This window comes from Cebus imitator, unplaced genomic scaffold (genome assembly GCF_001604975.1).
Source record: "Cebus imitator isolate Cc_AM_T3 unplaced genomic scaffold, Cebus_imitator-1.0 Scaffold268, whole genome shotgun sequence".
Classification (NCBI taxonomy): Eukaryota; Metazoa; Chordata; class Mammalia; order Primates; family Cebidae; genus Cebus; species Cebus imitator.
Window position 1 is genome coordinate 675,274 of NW_016107583.1, and position 22,422 is coordinate 697,695.

A 22,422-nucleotide genomic window follows, 5' to 3' on the forward strand; every position below is an offset into this window, starting at 1 on the left:
GTTTCAACTCTTGAAAATTCCACAGGTACTTCACCTCTCTGTAATCTCCAAATTAGGGAACATGTGATCAGTACTGTCAAGAGAACTCTATATTTCAGAAAAACTAATACGTAAAAGCAAGTTTAATGTTGATGAAAATGACCTCTATTTGGATAGGGAAATATTAGCTCATGGGGCCAGAGTCTGTTAAGGCATGTTGAAAACATTCTTGTGTGTTGTTAGTATTGTTTTAACTGTAGTGCTTTAGTTGCATTAATCTTGGAAAAAGCCCTTTATGATGCTGGGCTTCCCTAAGTCTTTTCTTTTCTCTTCTTAAAAAAAAAAAAAAAAAAAAACAAAAAGGAAACAGGAAAAGCTCCTGAATTCTTACATGGTGTGTGAATCCACTTAACACAATTATAATGCCCAATTAATCTTAGCAACATGAGTGATGAATCATTTCTCCAGGTGTCTCTTCAAAAGACAGTGAATTTAGTTCCAACATTTGACTATTGTTTTAAACCAACCATACACTTGCCAGATTAATGAGGAAGCTAATAACTGAACTCCAATCCATATTCAAAACTGCTCTCTCCCTAGGTGCCCACGTAACATCACACTGAATACTCTGGATACCATTTTTTTCCAGATAATACAAGAAACAATGACTGAATTCCATCATTTGTGTCCCTTCTTATAGCTTGATTTGATGGTATCTCCTGCCATCTACTGATAGATATAAAAGATAAAAACAACTTTTCTAAATCACTTGGTCATTATACCATAGATGATCAACTGCCATCTTTTGCTTGAATACGAAAAATCACCTAATACATCAGAATTTTCACATACAGAAACTAGCAATAGTTTTGCTTCTAGTGGAAAACCTTTGGTTGTAAACACATTTTACATTTGAAAGCATTATCTTATAGGAAAAAATATCGGCCTTGGAGTCACAACTCTAGGTCCTTGTGACCCCTCATCCAAGGGCACAGACTCTTGTTCTCAGCTTAGTTTTCTTATTCTAAAACAAAAGTGGAGAGCAAGGTAAGAGGGACACTTCCTCCCACCTCCAAGATACTCTAAGTTTTACAGGACACTTGAGTTCTTGATAAATACAGTTCCAAGAACAAGTCATTCACAGATTTACAGCTGACTCAATGAGCAGCCCAGAGCGTCACCCGTTGGTCATAGTCAGGGTCCTGATTGCCCTCTGCAGAAGGCTCCTCTCTGTCTTGTCTGTTTATATCCAAACACTGCACTTCCTGCCTGTCCCCAATGAGCAACACCTTTAGGAGCTGTCTGCAGCTCCTTTTCATGTTGACACAACCACCTTCACCGTGAAAAACTCCTTTGCACTTGCACAGAAAGTCAGCATGGGAGTAGCCATTAAGCTGTTGCATTTTAATGACTGTCAGCCACGCTGCAGCTGACCTTAACTCCCAACTGGGCCATAGATATGTTTGATTCTTTTTCTAACCTTTGAAGAGCAGTCACTCCAATGAATTCATACTTATCTGAGGATCACTTATATGGCAACTTCAAACGTCTAGGACCCCACTGAGAACCAAAGATGGACACAAAAGAAAAACCTGTGAAATGTGGTTAAAGGTCTCCAAGAAGGCAAAATGCAAGTCATCAAACTCATTCACTAAAGTTCATGCAATTGACAAGAGAGGTTCTTCTGCCCCATTCAAAGATGTATATTATCAACATAAATAAATTTCTAAAGTTAGCCATGTTGGATTTTTAGCCATGGCCATTGAGAAAGCAGCACATTAAGCAGCAGAAGAAAGTCTATTAGAGATATTAGTGGCAGCCATGAAGTGACTGCCAAGCATCTGACAGTAAATAGAAAGATGAAAATGCAACATCATCTTAACTAAATATTTTATAAAAGCAAAATGTGTAATTCACGTAGAAAGATTAATATTAAAAATGCTTAACACAGGTGTGGTGGCTCACGCCTATAATCTTAGCACTTTGGGAGGCCAAGGCAAGTGTATCACTTTGAGCTCAGGAGTTGAAGGCCAGCATAGGCAACATGGCAAAACCCGGTCTCTACAAAAACATACAAAAAATTAGCCAGGTGTACTGGCTCATGCCTGTAATTCCAGCTACTAGGGAGGCTGAGGCAGGAGAATCGCTTGAGCCCAGGAAGCGGAGGTTGCAGTGAGCCAAGATCGTGCCACTGCACTCCAGCCTGGGCAACAGAGTGAGACCCTGTCTTAAAAAACAACCAAAAAATAGTTAAAGTAAAAAGGGGTCAGAGGCATTGAAAGTATGTGTTTTAGATAAGAAAAATTTACTACTGCTGGGCACAGTGGCTTACGCCTGTAATCCCAGCACTTTGGGAGGCCGAGGCAGGAAGATCATTTGAGGTCAGGGGTTCGAGACCAGCCAAACCCCATCTCTACTAAAATTACAAAAATTAGACAGGAGTAGTGGTGGGCACCTGTAATCCCAGCTACGCAGGGGGCTGAGGCAGGAGAATTGCTTGAACCTGGGAGGCAGGGGTTGCAGTGTGCTGAGATAACACCACTGCACTTCAGCCTGGGCAACAGAGCAAGACTCTGTCTCAAAAATAAATAAATAAATAAATAAATAAATAAATAAATAAATAAATAAAAATTTACTGTGTAGACTTCCTTGTTTCTGAATGATTTTAGGAAGATGAAGTATTCCTATAGAATTAAAAAGGGTGCAGACATAGCTGGGTTCTTCCATGGGCAAGGTCTTCAAATGGCAGAATACTTCAGCTAAAAGTTGCTGATTTTCCAGTTACCTTTTCCCAGCCTGCTCCCTTATACCACACCCTCAATTCCTGGATTCTTAAGAGTATAGTGTATGCAACATAAACTTTTCTTGATAGTTGCGGTTCTTCTCTATAGATATCGTTGGTCAAAACGGTGATGCCCTGAGGACAGAGTTGTAGAACTGTATAACCCTCTACAAAGGGCCACCTGGCCAGAACACTGCTGCAATACTTTTCTGTTTTGTCCTGGTACATAACATCAAATGCAAGTGTGCAAGGTGGCTGGGATTCACAATTTGGAATGCGGCCTTCTTCTCTCAGGGATTTCCCCTTTAACTCAGTTATTTCCCCAAGTCCTCAACGGAATGCTCTCCCCTTCAATACTGTCCTAATTCCAGCAGGCTCTGGGTTTATCCAAACTGAGTTTTTAAATAGTCACACCAGGTAGACCAGGCAAGTCTCTCTCACATGTGACCTTAGTTTCCACCATAAGTACTGTCATGGGAAGCAAAGTGTGTCAAAAAACGATAATGTGTAACAGATTGCAAGAAAAAATATGAATATGCTTCTGCCTCCCTCGGATTTGCCCTTTTACTGTCATGCACTGGGGTGTGAAGCAGCACAGTTGGGAGGAATTTGACCTACTCTGTAAAGGTCATGAAGTTTCCAACAGAAAGTGATGACTCATGTTCCATACTTCCTGATATTTCAGAGTGTTCAGGAAAAATGCAATTTAGTCCAGCACACCCTTTCTTTCCATCAGTTTCTTGCCAGTTCACAGTACTTGTGAATTTCACTACAAAGGGAAGTTCAAGAGCCAAGGTGAGGGAAATTGCTAATGTGAACAAAAGTTCAAAAGCAGGGCAAAAGGAGGCAGGCCTCTCTGTGCCTTGTGTTTATGAAAGAGGCAGGTTTCATCCAAACACACAGATCTCTCTCGTACAAATACGTGGCTCAGCGTTTTGGCATCTTTCAAAGCAAAGTTTTAGAGGCTGCTTTTCCTCCCCAGCTCTGTACACACACATATGCACGCACACACAAACACCAGCTTTGAAATCGGCTGGTATTGTCTCAGAACTTGAAACACACCCAGCATTTGACCTTAACTTTCCAACACTTGAGGAAGCAGGAATTCTCACACCCTTAGGCCTCGAGTTAAATGAAACCCATGGAAATATCTTTCCAAAAGATGCTTAATTGTGCACACTGCATTTTCCCTTCTCACTGAAAACATACAAGGACACACATTCCAAATCTTGACAGAAGTTCCTCATCTAACAATCAAGCAATATGGCTACATAACAAACATACACAACTTGTGAGATCTATTTGCCATCTGTATGTGAACCTAGAAAACAGGAATTGAAGGGCATTCCCTTCTTGGAGTTGTAGTGACACAATCAGCTCCAACTTTTCTTTGTCCTGTGTCATAGCACTCAACATTCAAATTCAAAGAGAGGAACAGATGGCCATGTGTCAGTCAGTTCTCACCCCTTAGCCTGGGAGAGGTGAAGATTCTTTATCTGAGGAACCACCAAAACAGCCTGCAATCGGGGAGGCATTGTCTCCCAAAGAAAAATAAGGGTGCTGTTACCAGAGGTTATGGGAATAGAAACTAGGTAGGCAAAATCCACAGGTTAGCTCTGCAAACAAGAAGGTAACAAGATGCCCAAGCTCAGTTCAGATTTTTAGGAGGTTGTTCAGGCAACAGTGAGGAACCATGGATAACTGGTTAATGCTGTAAGTTTTCCTTCATATAGGATTATGTACTCCAACGGAGAAAATAACTAAAAACAGTTAAAAAGACATAAGACCAACTTCATTACAGCCATTAATTGGTTCAATTATCATATTAAGGAATGTAGGAAGAAAGAGACTTTCAAGCCTTTATCAATCCTCTGTCAAAATGAAAATAGAACAAGAAACTCCTGATTCAGAAAATTTGGATTGCAAGGAATCTTTACAGGTCTGGTTCAACTACTAACTCCATGCAGGAATTTCCTCTATGAGGTCTTGTAGCTTTTGCTTGCAGACATACAGTCCACCATTGCAAAACTAATACACAGAATGACCTTCCTTATATAGAATAAAAATCTGTTTACTCGTGAATCCCACATATTGATTCTAGTTCTGCTGACTGGAACTGCATGGAAAAAGAAAAATAATCATTTGCATTTCCACATGACAGCCTTTCCAACATTTGAATCATTGCCACTACCCTCCTCCAAATAATAATAATAACAATAATTGATCCCTCTAGGCTGAACATCTCCAGTTTCTTTCAGGGTTTCTCATGGCACTTTGCAGACTCTTCGCCATTTGTATAGCTCTTTTCTGTACTGGTACCAGTTATGCAGACATGAATCATTTCTCTCCTACCTTGTTCCAAAAGGATTTCTGGTGGCTGGGTTCCAGTTTGTCAATACTCCTTTAAAAAATATGATGCCCAAAATGAAACACAATACTCCAGAGTCAGAAAATGTACTATTCAGCATACTTCACAGATAGGCTACCATATGTCACTAAGTGTTTCGGGATCTGCCGTCATTGAGGAGGAGGAAGTACAAGACTGCAGGGGAGTCAAGACAGAGTCCTGGGTTGTGTTCCAGTATCATTCAGTGTGAAATATACCCTATATAAAGAAAACAACAGATGTAATATGCTGCTTTTCATACAAAACTCTTCCAACACAGGAATATCTTATCATAGTCACAATCTAATGTTGCCTCACACCCTCTAGGGGAAATTCCCCGGGGATGTGTTAGAAGAGGAAACTGCCTTGAAAGAAATTTTTCAGGCACATTAGAGCTGACAGAAATCAGCTCTGATGTCAGGACTGGGTATGTGTAGGATCTAACTAGGAACACAGCCCAGGTGCGCTCAATGAGCCATCACAGCCTGTTTTGAAAGCCGCCTCCTAGATGCTCCTGGTGCTGAAGATTTTAACTCTCTCTGATTCTGGGGTAAGAAGGAAAAATGAAGTTTGGGAAGGTAGGAGGTTGTAATCACAGGGATATGAAAAGCACATTTCGCAAGTTCAATACATTCCCTGTGCCTGCTAGAACAAACAACATATAGGAGGCTCCTTTGACTTGCAGTTGATTGTAAACTGTCTGGCTCCCTGTGATTTTACAACTGTTTCAGCTAATTCAGAGATTTAAAAATCCAGCCCAGGGACCATCTTGTGCATTTGTGAGGCATCTAAAAGATGACTGGTTCTGAAGCCAGGGGATACTTTACGTTTCCCCCTACTCACAACTCACATTTCCTCTGTTCTTAAAATACGCACACACAAGAACGTGGATCAGCACAGTGGGTGTTTGTGTTTGATAATAGTTTTCTTTTAATTCAAGTATGTTTATTTACTTTCCAATTCTCCTAAGCAATGACAATCAATTCTCTATGTTTTGTCTAAAGTCTATTCCTGAACTTATTCTTACCATTGAAAATAGTAACACAGTAGTTAGTACTTGTAGAAATGTGACAGTAAACTTTTTAAAAGCTGTTTTTGAACTCTGCCTTGTCAAAAGAAAAATAAATGAAAGCCCTACATGGTGACTCTGGCTAGCACTGACTACATCTTGCTTATGCAAACCTGCACTGGGACTGTAGCATTTCTTCACCAGTGACACAACCCTGCTAGAGATGAAAGGTGTATCACACTGGTATTCTGTGGAAGCAGAGAAGTTACTTCACACTCATATTTTAAGAGAAACCTGCCAAAGCCAATCCTGTTTGAAAAGCTAGCCTGCAACATAATGTTCCTTTTCTTGGGAGGAACTCCACTTCCTATGCAACACAAACTGCTGCATCCCAAAAACAAAACACTGAGATATCTGTAGTATAGAAATCCACCTGTATTTTTATATATGTATGTTAAATGGAAAATAAGTACCATAAGGGCAGGATCTTTTTGGCGGGAGAAGGGTCTGTCTTGTTAACTGATTTATCCCAAGCACCTAGAACAGTGCCTAGCACGAGTTTGTTGAATGAATGATATGGCTGAGAATCACTGTCCCAAATCCAGTTCTGAGAAAATACTGCTCCTGGACCCACTATGCTGCTTAGAAACATTAAGAAGTAAACAATCCTTTGTTGGCAAATATCAGCATACAGGCTAACATGGTGATGGACATCAAATGAGGAGCCTCAGTAGAAGATAACATTTGGATCCATGTACATATAAAAACTTGTGTTGATGTTTTACTGACCAAGAAATCATTCTTTGTCTTTTGATGCTATACAAAACGACTTCATGAAGAAAAGACTGGTAGTCCTCATGATTGGTGTTTTTTATAACTCTCTTAACTCAAGCTCAACAGATGAGTTGAACCCTGATGCCAGTAGGCATCTCTAGTAAGTTTGAAAAACTGGACTCGGTGCCAATAGACATGTGAGACTGAAACTGCAGGGGAAAGGTGTGGTTGCCAGAAACCAGCAGAGCAAGGGCCTGCAGGCAGGAGGCCAGGCCAAGGGGCAGAGCTCAGAGGAAGAGCCCACCAGCAACTCCATTGCCCACCTTAACGGATGAAAAAGAGAATGGGCAGTCTCCTTGACAAATGTGCTTTGCTGTCCCCATAGTTCTACTAATTGTTCTGCTTTAGTATATCCTCATGCCTGCTTAACAATTAGCAGATCTGGTAGATGAATGAACCAGGAGCATCCGCATGGAGATCCTGCAGGCAAACAGCACTGGTTTCCAGCCATACAACATTATTTCTGATAGGTATATTAATAATAATAATAACCATAAAGTATTCATAACCATCTTGTCAATACATGACATTTTTTCCTCTAGGAATTTCAAAAACCTCATGTTATTATTTGTACATAAATAAGAATTACAGGTTAAATAATTTACCCATGCTTATTGTAGTCAGTAGCAGATTCAGAAAACCTCATGCTGGTCTATGCCACACACATGTATAGATTCTATTAGATTGCTACATGGTTTGTTTTGATGGTTTCACAAAAATTCTATAGTGGTGCCCTATTTGAAAATGAAATAAATTAGAAAAATGTTTATTACAAGAATGTATTATTTTCCTTCAGACTTAGAAGTGAAAGATTTAAAGCCCTGAGTCAAATATTATTTATTCTCCACAATGTACCAGCATCTTTGGATCTAATACCAGTCATATTTAGATTGCAAAGGCCTGATGAGCAAGCCAAAATACATGCAGTGGGTCATAGAGAAAAAAAATGTTTAAGTACATTGGAATCAACATTAATTGTACATTAAAAGTGTTAAAATCAGCTCTGAGACACAGAGTTTTGCCAGAGCCAAGATAGCATGAAAAGATTTTCACGTACATGAAGCCACGGGAGCAAAAAAAGAGCCAAGTTCTGTCATCTGGTGCACATTTCTGAGGGGCCGACTAGAGCCCCTGGGACTGACTCCTCAGACCTTTCCCAGGAAAGTCTTCTAATGTCCCTAACAGAATTCACATATGGGACCTTGGGAATCACTCGCAATGAGATAACACAGAAACATCTTTGTTTCCGAGTCATCACTTCCTCCAAATGAAGATGGAAGCCAAGCTTTCCAATTAGAAATTTCCACAAATGATGAGAATGTGTATTTAATGATTACAGATTTTTATTTCATTGACCTTATCCCCATTTATTGTATATAAAAATAAAAAAGAAGCTTAAATTCAACCAAATTAGTATCTGCTTTTTAGACCTCTTTCATTTTTTAATAGCTATAGAGTAAATATTATAGGTGAAGATTATGATATTATGCCAACATACTCTTCAGGGGTGTGAACACTGGGGAAGGGGTCTCTATAGATCTGTGGATTGTAGACCAGGAGTAAGGAGGGGTGACCCTGTCCCAACCTCCCACCTCACTAGTTGTATGATGTAGGGCAAGTTATAGAAGTTTTTTACCTATTTAATCATCTGTAAAATGAAAGGGCTGAATAATGATAATGATGGTGACAATAATAATAAAGGTGGCAATAATAATAGACAGCTAGGAGAACTTGGTAGTGATCATGTAATTTAATACTTTCAACATCCCTGTGATTTACAATAATTATCTCCACTGTATAGTTGAGAAAACTGAGGCTAAGATAGATGTGGTAATTTCCTTAGGTCTACGGCAAATAGAGGTGACCTTACTGAGAAATTAATTAAATTTAAGCTTCTGAGGCCCTTATTTGCATAAGCCCCTTTCCAAGACTCCGTACTTAACTTTATATTCTCTATCTTAAAGATGATTTCTAAAATTGTCTAAGTCCTGGGACCCATAAAAGTTGGATTTGCCCCTGATGCAAGCAAGAGATGAAGCTGGAATTCAAATGCAAGTGATCCAACACGAAAGCCTGAAGTCCTACTCCCTCTGCTAAACTAGCTCCCTTCCCTTTTAAAGCTTCCTTTGTTCCTCATAACTCTCTAAGCTTTCTGCCGTGGACTCAACTATGTCCCATCAAAATTCACACGTTGAAGCCCTAACCCCCAATGTGACTGTATTTGGAGATTAGGCCCACAAGAACAGTAAGGCTGAACAAGGTCCTAATCATCTAGCCTTAAGTCGGATCCTATTCTGGTAGGATTGGCGTCCTTATAAGAAGAGGAAGAGAGAGCATAGCTTTCTTCACGTGTGTGCACCAAGGAAAGGCTGCAAGAGGACAGAGTGAGAAGGCGGCCATATACAAGTCAGGAAGACCTTCACTAGGAACAGGAAGGCGGCCATACACAAGCCAGGAAGAGACCTTCACTAGGAAGAGGAAGGCAGCCATATACAAGTCAGGAATACCTTCACTAGGAACAGGATGGCAGCCATATACAAGTCAGGAATACCTTCACTAGGAACAGGATGGAAACCATATACAAGTCAGGAATACCTTCACTAGGAACAGGATGGAAACCATATACAAGTCAGGAATAACTTCACTAGGAACAGGATGGCAACCATATACAAGTCAGGAAGAGACCTTCACTACGAACAGGATTTGCTGGCACCTTGATCATGGACTTAAAGCCTCCAGAACTGTGAGAAAATAAATGTCAGTTGTTTGAGCCACGCAGTCTATAGTATTTTGTTATGGCAGCTAGAGCAGCCTAATACACTATGCCTGTCTCATCCCTGTAGTTTCTTATATCTCAAGTGATAGGAGTGCCTACATTTCCTTTAGAGGGTCATTCCACAAAGCAGTATCTTAACTACAGTCAGAAAAACATTTTTCTGAACTTAACTTTGTATTATTTCTCCTAGAAATTAAAACGCCTTCCTTCTCTCTGGTTTTGGAGGAAACAGTGGAATTTTTTTTTTTTTTTTTTTTAGGCAAGGGAGTCTTGCTCTATTGCCCAGGCTGGAGTGCAGTGGCACAATCTGGGCTCACCACAACCTCCACCTCCCAAGTTCAAGCAATTCTCCTGCCTCAGCTTCCTGAGTAGCTGGGACTACAGGCGCACACCATCACACCCAGCTAATTTTTGTATTTTTAGGAGAGACAGGGTTTCACCATGTTGGCCAGGATGGTCTTGATCTCTTGACCTTGTGATTCGCCCACCTCAGCCTCCCAAAGTGCTGGGATTACAGGCATGAGCCACTGCGCCCAGCCACAGTAGAATATTAAATGTCCAGTGACAGGCAGCAAAAGTCCAAGTTCTAATATCAATTATTCCTGATTTGCTAATATACACTGGGCTTTCATATACAAGCCATTCTAGTATCCTTAGGTTTAACAACTTCATCTGCTTAAGACTGTTGGTTAGAAATGTTAATCAAGACTATACTACAGAAACTTTGCTAACGTAATGCAACAAATACTGCTTGGTTCCACTTTATGCTGTGTAATAGTTCCAAGTCCCTCAGTAAGGAAAGTGAATTAAGTGGGCAATCCAATCACAACACTGATTTGAACTCAACATAGGATATTCAACATACATCTGAACACAACCAATGGTTTATTTGCATTCCTCACTGATTCCTCAGTTCTTACTTATTTCATTGACATTCATTCATTCATTCATTTACTGACAAATATGTGTTTCAATACCTACTGTGATTTAAATGGGCTACAACAGTGGGTAGGCAGAATTATAAGGTGGCCTCCAGGACCCTCACTCAGGGTCTACCTGCCCCGTATAATCCTTATCCCTTGAGTGTGCTGACACCTGTGAATATGATGAGATATCACTCCTGCAATGACATAACATTAAGTAACAACAGTGAAGATATGTTGCAGATGTAATTAAGGTCTCAAATCAGTTGACTTTGAGTTAATTACAAAGAGTTTACCCTGGGTGGGTCTGGCCTAATCAGGCAAACACCTAAAAGAGAGTCTAGACTGCTGGCCTTGAAATAATAAACTGCCATCTTGTAAGAATGTCTCGTGTCTAGAACCTTGGGTAGTCTCTAGGAACTAAGAGCACTCCCCATCGCCCTGATTGACAGCCAGCAAGGAAAAGAGGATGTTAGTTCTACAGCCACAAGAAATTGAAACGTGCCAACATCCTGAATCACCTCAGAAAAGGATTCCAAGATTTAGATGATATTGCAACCTAGCCAACACCTTGATATCTACCTGATGAAACCCTGAGCTAACCCTAGTGAAACCCAGCAAATCTAACCCTGGAGTCCTGACCCACACAGAAATTGTGAGACAATAAATGCATGTTGTTTTAAACTTCTAAGTTTATGGTAATTTGTTACAAATAATAGAAACATAATACAAACCATGGAAAATATAGACAAAATCCCTGTCTTCCCAGAGCTTTAGATCTAGTGAATGACGCAGGCAAAGAGGAGCTCACAGACAGTGTTATTTCAACTACAGAGTGGTATGTGAAGAACATGCAACAGGGTGTTCAGGGAGAGAAAGACTGAGGATGGGACTTCTATTAGGTAGAACGGCCAGGGAAGACTGTGCTGAATAATGAGCAGAAAAAAGCCATCCATGTGAGAACGAAAAGGAAGAACTCCAGGCAGAGAAAACAGCAAGGGAGATGCCCTCAGCGGCACTGGCTATATCATTACGAAATTAACTCCAAGAACCACATGGAGACACTGATACATAAGCTCATTCATTCAACCAATGTTTAATTTAATATAAATGTATAACTGCCTAAAAGATATGCTTCAGTAGAGTGGGTCCCATTGGACATTAATCAGTTTAAGTGCCGTTAGCAAAAGTTCTAATTATAGTAGCCTTTTAAATTTGGCTTTCCTTCAACCTTTGCCAGGTGGAAATATGCCTTATAGGACACCGTACTTAGCACATAATGGAAATTCAGAAGGACAATTATTGAATTGGAATGAATGCTGCAACTTTATTTAAAGTTTCATGTTTGTTTGATTCTTTTAGGGTAGAATGCTGTCCCTGTTAGGAAGATATAAAGATAAACAGCAATTAAATTGTATTTTATCCAAGACCTCTGATGTATAAATCAAGATCTCAATTATTAAATATACAGTAGAAAGACTATATTAAGTGAATACATACAAAATGAGGTAGCATAGGTAGTTTTGGCTAGCTAACTAGTATTTCCTGAGCTGTATGTAACAGGCATTCTGTGGTGTCATTAAGTCCATGAAACATTAACACCACAGTGAGTGTTATTATAAGCACAGTTTTCTAATATGAAAATTGGGCTTCAAAAGATTAAGTAATTTTCTCAATATTATACAACTAGTAAGTAAGGAAGCTGGAACTTAAATATAGGTAACTGACTCTAAATCCCAGCGTGTAAACCACTAGCTGTAAGATGATCCCAATAATGACTAAAATGCTTTGAATTTTTACCACATGCAAGGCATTAACTAAATATATTACATATAGAACTAATTTAATTCTCAGACCAACCCTATCAAGTGGGTACTCTTAATATTTCTCATTTTATAGCTAAATCTCAGAGAGGTTAAGAGACTTGCACAAGGTCACTTAACCTTTGTGAGGCTTAGCCCCTTTATCTTAAAATGGGGCCTCAATATGTGGACCTTTTCCCAGACTGTCCGGCACCACGGCCCACACTCAACCAGCACATGACACCGCTGCACTGACATCAACTCTATGATCCAAAATAAAATAATACTTACTCCAAAACATACATGGCATATATTCTGTTCTTCATTACTCCAGTGCCAAGTTTACGTAGCTAAACTATGTAATGTACATGTTCACATTTTAACTTTATCATTAATTTAATTCATTTTAGTTGCCCTTTTTCCTTTTTTCTGGACTCTCTAGTTATTTTCTATTGCTTGGTCAGTGGCCAAGGGCTGGAGCAAGATGTTCTCTCCTGTCCCTGCCCAAATCTCAAATTCGATTAGTAACTAAAATGTCATGCTCTGCAATTGAGGCTAAAAAAATTAATTAAAATTAGTATGAATTGGTTGTCTGCATAATAACTTAAGGTAAAAAGTATTTTGTAAATGGGGCTAATAAGACCAGGGGACTTCTTTGCTTTGTAAAAGTAAGACCAAAGTGACTTCTAAATCGAAACAAAGTAGAGAATATTTCTTAAACTAAACAAGGTGACAAGGGTATATCTTAAGGACAGAAGTACAGCTAACATATAGAAAGTCTGTATTTACTCAATTGTATTGTAACCCATCCAAGGTAACAAATGTGCACCAGGAGGGATATGGTCTGTGTGGAATCTAGAAAAGGAGATCCAAAAAGGAAACACCTGTCAGTGTTTATTCAGCTACATCCTGGGCAGAGAAGACTGAGTCCACAGCAGTGTTTTTCAAATTGTGGGTTGTGACTCATTAGTAGGTCATGAAATCAAATTACTGGATAGCAACTGACATTTTTAACAAGTAAAATGAAATAGGTCAGAGTACATTGAATGAGGTAAGATTAAGTATTATTTTGTGAAACTTCTGTTTCTGTTATAAATATTTACATATTCATGTATGTCTGAGTGTGCATGTACTTTTTGAAATGATAATGCATTTCTCTCTGTGGATGAATAAATGAAAACAATTGGTATACAGATCTTATTTAAGTTTTCTAAGCCAGTGGTTCTCTGACTTTCAGATTTCATGAAACCATAAATCACACTCCAAAAAAGGAAAAATTGGGACCTGATAGGGTTGCCAGTATTTTCATTCTGCAAGTTAAAAATAATTTACAAAAATTGTACTATAATGTCTTAAAATAAAAATTTTTACATCAATAATAACAATGACATAATCACAAAATAAAGCTCATTCTTCTAAGTTAAATACATTAAGTTTTATGGTAAGTCCACTGTATTGCCCTTATTTTTTTCATTTCTCTACGGATTCATGAAACCCCCATGGCAAGGCATAATGTACCCAAAATATGAAAGATCAGTATATATCATTACCTTCACCTCAATAAAACATTTCTCAGGAATACCTATCTTCTTTTATGTCATCTCAGCATTTACTAAGCTTCCAAAATGGCCACTGTGGTTTGTTATATCAAGTAGCTCTCTGTTTATTAATTAATACACAGATACTTGGATTCATATATTGCTCTCCTGCAAGTTTCAGTAAAGTGAGTTAATTTTCAAATCTCATCTAAGAATGAGGGGATAATATTACATTTCTGGACCTATATACTGGAGATTTGGGTATTTTAGACCATGTGACTCAGAGAGGCAGTCAAAGATCAGCTCACGACAATTCCTGGCATTATGAGTATCAGTGTGATTAGTTCAAAACCTGACCCCAGAATTTCACATGGTGTTTCCCATGTTTCAAATGCCCTTCAAGAAAACCACCCAGTATCTCCTTGCTCCTGGCTGCTCCTGCATCCAGACTGCTTCCTCTTTCAGGATTTCTTTTAAACTTTGTCATCTCGGCTTGCCCTTAGTTCTTGCCTGGATCTGATCTCCTTCCTACCTGAACAATAGCTAAGCTGGAGAAGATACTGTGAAGAACTCTCCTGACCTCTTTGTTTCACTTCCATCTTCCAACCACTATCAATATATTTGTGTCCAAAAATAGCCTCCAGAACCTCATTAGTCATGTCTCTTACTATGTCATGGCATATGACAGCCTGAAGCAGCTAGCTGGTCTCTCTTTTTGATTTGATTTTAGCAACAACTTTTTAGGGATAATAGTTCCAGATCTGATTTTCAAAAAGTTGCACCCTTTCTAGCACATAAGAACCTGAGTGAGACAGCATTCACTCAGAGCCCACTAATTTGTAACAAAGTTTTGAAAACTAGAACCACGTTGGACTTGAGTTTACCTCTGAACTATTTGTACAAAAAGGGGGTCACTAAATAAAGTAGCAGCATGAACAAAATTTAAAGAGCTTGACTAGCCATTTTATTTCAAACATATTAACACATAAATTATATGCATTCCAAAGGATAGTCCTCATGAATCCAAATTTATCTATTCATTAAAAGAAGATTCCGATAGCACTTAAAAAATAGAAATGCTTTTCTAGCAATTAGTTCAACTTACCACATATACTTGAACATAATACAATTACATTGCATTTTTTGAAAAAAAGATCCTACAATTCAGATAATATTTTTCTCTAATTTAGATCAGGCTCCCCCCCATTTAAACTTAATTAGTCCAATCTTATGTTAGGGATATTTACGCTAGTTTTCTCTACTGACATTACCCTCTCTCTGCCCTGATTCTTTCAAAGGTCAATCCTTGAACTGGAAAAACTCGATCTTCCCACATTTTCATTTCTCTTACACCCTGCAGAGGAGTGAAATTAGCATTGAGAGGCAGACGTGCCTAATCACCATATTAGATTGTGGTTTTAAGTAGCTGCTGCAATGAACTATATCCACTAGCTACAGTGTCTAAAATGCAGGCCAAATACATCTTTCCCTGAAGGGCTCTTCCATTAGAGGTTAACATTATCCTTCATAATACTTGAAAACTTAGAAGTTTATTCATTGCCTCCTTTGTGCTCCTACAACTTTGGTTTTTTTCTATTATAATGTTTAACTCTGTCCTTTTCTCCCACTGGCCGTATATTTCATTAAGAGCTTCTCCATGCCTTTAATTTGTATTTCCTCAACTTCACCCTCATCCTCATGTCCTATTAAAGAATCTTAAATGAAGGAAACAATTAATGACTGTTTGTTAAATTGAATTAGATCATGCAGTCGAACTTTTCATATTACAAATAAGGAAAGCCAGGGCCCACAAGGCTGAGTGTTCAATGTCATCCAGTTAGTGTTAAAGCCAAAAATCTAGTTCAGGTCTTTTGATTTCAGTCCACTGAAACGCCACACTTTGTCAAACTACCTCAGCTGTGAGAAGAGGTGAAATCTAGTGACCAAAAAATGCTGTGTTGTTTGTTTGTGTTTTTAGAGTTGAAAATGTGAGATAATGCTAACAAAATTACTCTGTAAATGATGTGTTAAAGCGTTCATTAAATTATAAAATAATATCACTAGAAAAGGCCTCTGAAATCAGAGACCAGCTTTACAAATGAGGAAAGTAAGCCCCAAAGACACTAAATTCCTTTCACATTATAATAAATTCCATCATGTTTTGTGTTAATCAGCCCTGATATGATGACTGTACCTGTGCAACAGCCCATAATTGTTTTAGGAAGAGATACTGAAAGTATGTTTTAATAAAGCAGTCAGGCACACGAGGACAGTCAGCCAAACCCTTATTCCCTCTGCTCTTGTCACCTCTGCTTGTTACCTGGATTTCTGGCTCACTCAATATTTATTTATTTTTTTCAACTGGAATAGAGCCACAGTTTCCACTAACACAACAGTTCTTTGAAGCCAACAAATGTGAGCCCAGAGAGAAAGGAATTTGGAATCACACATTTTTAGCATTCAGAGATAATTCAAGATAGTTCAAGTACTTTCTAAATGTAAACCACCAGGCAAATGCTTCTAGCTACCACCATTATGCACCTACAAAAATATTTTATTGCCGAAACAAGCTGCATTGCCAAAATATTTTTGATACAAAGTTATTTATAAGCAGTGGGTTCCATACAGATATAGCTTTGATTTAACCAGAAATCCTAAATTTTAATATGAATATGTAGTAATTACAGAAAAATGATAATAGGTAATTCATTTAAGAAGTCCATTATATGACTATTCATTAACTCAAAAAACAGCAGCGTGAGAGGAAACAGTTTTATACTGCTATGATAAGGATTTAAATTATCTATGAAGAACTTCCTGACATATACCAGGCTTGGTTACCAAAATGGTTTTAGAATATTTTTCTCTAACGCTTTCAAATTAATGTAACTTTCTTTTCAGACAGGGTAACACATTTCTGTTGTTGTCCTTGGCTTTTATGGGCTTGTTTGTTTTCATAGAGGACAAAATTGTATGGCTTCTTGACATCCATCTATCAAGAAATTTCAAAGAGCAAATTCACAAAATAGACCTCAAAGTTAACAATTTCAAAATAAGACTTATTAAACTCTGAAACATGCGACCAAAGGAATCTCTAGAATCTCCTTCATAGGAGAGATTTAAGATTCAATAAACAGCAGCTAGGTGTTACAGGAGAGGGAAAGGAAAACCGAGGAGAAGGGTGGAAATGCTGTCTCTAGCTGGGGAAGGAAGATCATATTATATCTATCTGCTCATCTCACTGTTCTTTACAGAGCCCTGGACTTCCCCTAAGCATCAGTTTGGTTGTGGAAAAACAATAGATACCCGCCCACTTCCTTCAAGCATTATTTTCCAAGGTCTCACAGTATCTTAAGACACCATACGTGAAAAACACTGTATTATAACAACAGCATTATTACTAAATTATCCTTTTAATTTAAAGCAATTTGCCTCAATTCCTGTTTGCTTTAGGGATCTGCAATGAAAAGCAAAAACTAAGGGTTATTGTGATATTAAGTGTTTCCTGAAACTAAAAAAAGGACAACTTCAACACTTCATTAAGTCCTGCTTTGTATTGTCTTCTCATTGTTTCTTGTGCGTAAATCTTGCTTTTCCTGTAAGACTCTGAACTTCTCCAGGATGAAGACCTTGATTTATGTTTATTTCAAATTGTCTAAAATTCTAATTGAGCATATAACAACTCACTTAAAGCAGCTGAGTAACCTATGTGTAAGAAAGGCAAAGGCACCCCCATGTATTTCCCCAAGGTATGCCACATAGTACCATGTGAACGAACAGGGCAGATGGAGACAGCAGAAGAGGTATTAATTTTGACTATGGCACATGTAACACAAGATATCAACATATTTTGAAGAGAAATAAAGTCACATCTTCAAAGCCATGAGGCTGAACTAAATAGCTATATTAGTAAGGGTTTCTATTTAATTTATGTATTTAACACATGTGCTGCTTACCTGTTCCAGGCACTGGTCTAAATATTTCACAAATATTAACTCATTTAATCTTTGTTACAACCCTTTATAAGAAGAATGATTATTATCCTCATTTTATAATAAGAACCTGGGGCCTCCAAAGAAAAAGCAATTTGTCCAAGGTCATACCACCTTGCTGGAATCAGAAACCGGGAAGTCCGGTTTGAGAGTCCATACTCTTCACTGTTACTTTGTTTATCAAGGGCAATGAGAAAAGGTGGTGGGAGACAGAGGTGTGGGGACAAGAATGAGAGAGCAGGAAGAGCTGCCATCTTCAGCCAACAAGTCAGTGGTTTCTATTTCTGTGCTCAGAGTCAGCTTTTGACATCTTAAAAAAAAAAATACGGAGAAAAGAAGGTAAAGATTCAACAGGGCACACAACAAATTCTTTGAAGGGCAGCATTTGGAAGGGGCCCATAACACTTCTCACATCTATTGAACAGAATTCAGTAAAATGTCCACACCCAGCTCAAAGAAAGGTTGAGAAGTGTTGTCTTTAGCTGGATGCCCATGTGCTCAACTAAAACTATATCAACATGCTAAAAACAACAGATTAGTACAGAAGAAAGCCCTTTCCTCTATTCCAGATTCCTGCAACACATCTCTGCTTAAATGGCCCTGCTTCAAAGAGGACTTCCTTGACCACCCTAAGATAGCATCCTCATCTGATGTTATGTGGCTTTTTATTTAATATCTGTTTCCAATATCACCCCCAAAAATATATGCTCCATAAGAACAGTGGCTTTGTCTCTTGACCACTGCTGTATTCCCAGCACTTGATAGTCATTCAATAATATTTGTTGAATGAATGAATGATGAAGAAACAATGTTCTAACGTTTCATCCTCCCTGTGCTCTTGACAAAAAAAAAAAAAAAAAAAAAAGTAAAAAAGAGTTAACTGGAGTCGACTGGCACCAGAGCACCAGAATTCTTAGAAAGGGAGGATACATTTTTTTTATGATGACAGTAATGTATCTTCTTGGGGTAGAAGATAAACCTAATGTCCAGTGTTTGAGTAATATTTCTCTTCATGATATAGGGAGTGGAGGTAAGAAGAAAACAGAAGAAAGAAAACTAGGAGGAGAGAAACGAGCAAGATGTCAGAAATCTTCCTGTGACTCTAAAACTTCATTAATATCTACTACACTTGTAAATACTTCATGTGAGTAGATTGTATGATACTTAAAGAAGGGGTCGGAGTTTACAACAGGGCGGGTATGGAGAAGTACAGATATGGCACATAGAGAAACACTTATTTAAACCCAAGAGCCAGAGAAAGCCTTGAAAATGTAAGATCCTCTAAAGTTTCCAAAAATCTTCAAGTTCCTAAAAGACAGCACATGGCAAGTGGGTGAAATCTACTTTATATGCAAACGCCACGCATTATTTATGTTTCATCACTCATTTATGTAGGACTTCCTTATATATTTCTCTGTTTCTTACTGACATCATTGATATACGAGGACTTTGGTTGGAAGAGATTCAAATCATATCATCACGTGCTTTTCAACATTAATATTTCTAGTGAAAGTAAACACTTGATTCCTCTCCATTGCCTTAGAAAACAAGGCAAGACGTTCAGGCTTTCTGGAAACTGCACCCTCACTCTATCCATACTCACTGCAGGACTCAATTACTCGATATAGAGTTTGCCCATATATGATCAGGTGATCTTTCAACTCTACCTTCCTTTCTGCACCATTCATTTTAACCTGGTAATATGCTTTTATCCTACCACCTTTGGTATTAAGCCCAGAGTTAAGTTTTTCTTAAGATGAGAATAATCACACAAAGTCCTTTATTTTGCTTTATGAACACTATCTTAGCAGTTAAGTTTTGGAAACAGACCTCATTCCAGGTCTCCTGTTGCTGTCAGACCAAAAATGCCCAGATGATTCTACGGACCTACATGGAAAAGGCCAACAAAAGAGACCACTGAGCTGCCTCTGGTCTAGAAATTATGGGCTAGTGGTTCAAAATAGGAAACCACATAGAAATAGGGAAGAATTCCTTAACTGGTACTAAAGTAGGTATTTTCCTGGAATGACTTCTGTGCTTCTATGACTTAAACCTCTGAGGTAACTGGTGTTAGGGGGAGCTGGTGATCAGCTAGAGGATTCTGAATCCTAACTGTACCCTGTCGTGACTAAAGCCCTCATGCTCTTGGACTCCAGTAGAGCTAATCCTTCCCTCTCTATGCCCACACCTGTACATCTAGCCTTAGGATTTGTCTACCTACCTGGCCTCCTAAGGTGGGAGATTTTAAAGGGTAACAAATATGCGTCATTCATCTTTGCATGCCCAGTGCCTATCACTTATTTCCCACCAGCCAAGTGACCCCCTCCCTACATCTTATTGCTGTACAAATCCTTCTTAAATACATCACTTTCATGTGTTCAAAAACCTCCAGAGCCTGTCACGGTATCAACTCTAAACTCCACTACCTAATTTCCAAGAAACTTCACAATGCATAGTAGGTAGAAATAATTTTTTTAAACATTTCTTTTTAGAATTGACCACTGAAATTCACTGATTTCTCTCAGATGGAAAGACTTAATTTAGAACAACTAAAGTAAGTTTGGCTGCTTAGGGTTAGCTCTAGTTCTAACTCATCCATAGTGCTTTCTTTAGTTGTCTTTGCCTTTCCATCACACAAACTGTTGCTGCCCTTACAGTCTGTATCAGTCTATTACTTAGTTTCATGCCATCTTGTACGTTCCCATTACATAGCTCCCCCTAGGTCCCATGACTGTAAGGTTATCCAATGAAAAAAACTGCATCACAGCATGAAACTATTCACTAATGAACTGATCACTTTTAAATATAATTTTTAAAGGATGTACGACAAATTCATTAAAACTACTACCTGACAAGAGAAGGAAGGGAATAGAATGGAAATGGTGATCAAAAGGGGCTCCACTTTATTGGTGATAGTCTTTTAAAAGAAGAATGTATTCATGTGGCCATTGTTTTCAAAGATGACTACAACAGTCTCTCCCAAACTGCTCACTCTTTTGTCATGGGACATTACTGCTTCTCTCTCATAAAGAAGTGGAGTTTAATGCCCAGGCATGTTGGCTCACACCTGTAATCCCAGTACTTTGAAAGGCAGAGGGGGGCAGATCACAAGATCAGGAGTTCGAGACCAACCTGGCCAATATGGTGAAACCCTGTCTCTTAAAAACACATGGACACAGGGAGGGGAGCATCACACACTGGGGTCAGTTGGGGGGAAATGGTGGAGGGATAGTAGGGGGTGGGGAGTTGGGGAGAGATAGCATGGGGAGAAATGCCAAATACAGGTGAAAGGGAGGAAGGCAGCAAATCACACTGCCATGTGTCTACCTATGCAACAATCTTGCATGCTCTTCACATGTACCCCAAAACCTAAAATGCAATTTTAAAAAAATTGCCAGGCTTGGTGGTGCACACCTGTAGTCCCAAAAACTCAGGAGGCTGAGGCAGAAGAATAGCTTGAACCCAGGAGGTGGAGGTTGCAGTGAGCCGAGATCATGCCACTGCACCACAGCCTGGAAGAAAAAAAAAATACAAGAGATGGAGTCTATTTCCATCCCCTTGAATCTGATCTTAGCCTGTGACCTGCTTGGACCACGGCACGTAGAGGCAACAAGGGAAGAGTTCCAGAGATACCCTGCAGCCTTAAGAAACTCTACAGCTTTGCTTCTACTCTCTTAGAACCCTGAAGTACCATGTGAAAAATTTGACTTCCTTACTAGACAGATCAGATGCAGAGGCCCCGGAGGCTGAAAAATGGAAAAGAGAGAAATCCCAGTGTTCTAGTTGCCCCAGCTGAAGAGCCAGACATGTGAATGAGGCCATCTCAGGTTCCTCAGTTCAAACTATACCTGAATGCATATGCCTAGCAGAGATTATCCATTCTAGTTGAGCCCTGACTAGCCAACCACAGAATCATGGGTAAATAAAATATTATTTTAAGCCACTGAGTTTCATGCTGGTATGTTATACAGCAATAGATGATTGATATATTACTTGTGCTATTCAAAATATATTTTTAAAAATAAATAAGCCCACATGCAAACCTTTCTTCCTGTTTAACAACTAGCCTCTTTCCTTTTCCCACCTCACACCCCATCTCTATTCATCTCTATTCATCTAGCTGATTATACAATATCCAACAATGCAATGCACAATCAGCGCAAATCAATGCAAAATCAGGGTGAAGTGATTATAATGTGAAATCGCAAATCTGGCAAAATATGTAGGAAATCATGAAGCTGATGAAGGTAATGTTAGAGAAGCCCTTGAATCATGGGCAACTCCTCTGACAAATGAGAATCTGCAGCTGGAATAGTTAACATTAACATTTGAAGAAGAACAAATCTACATGGATGATGGCACAATAAGTGCTTCAAAAAGGAATGATTTGAATGTCAAAAT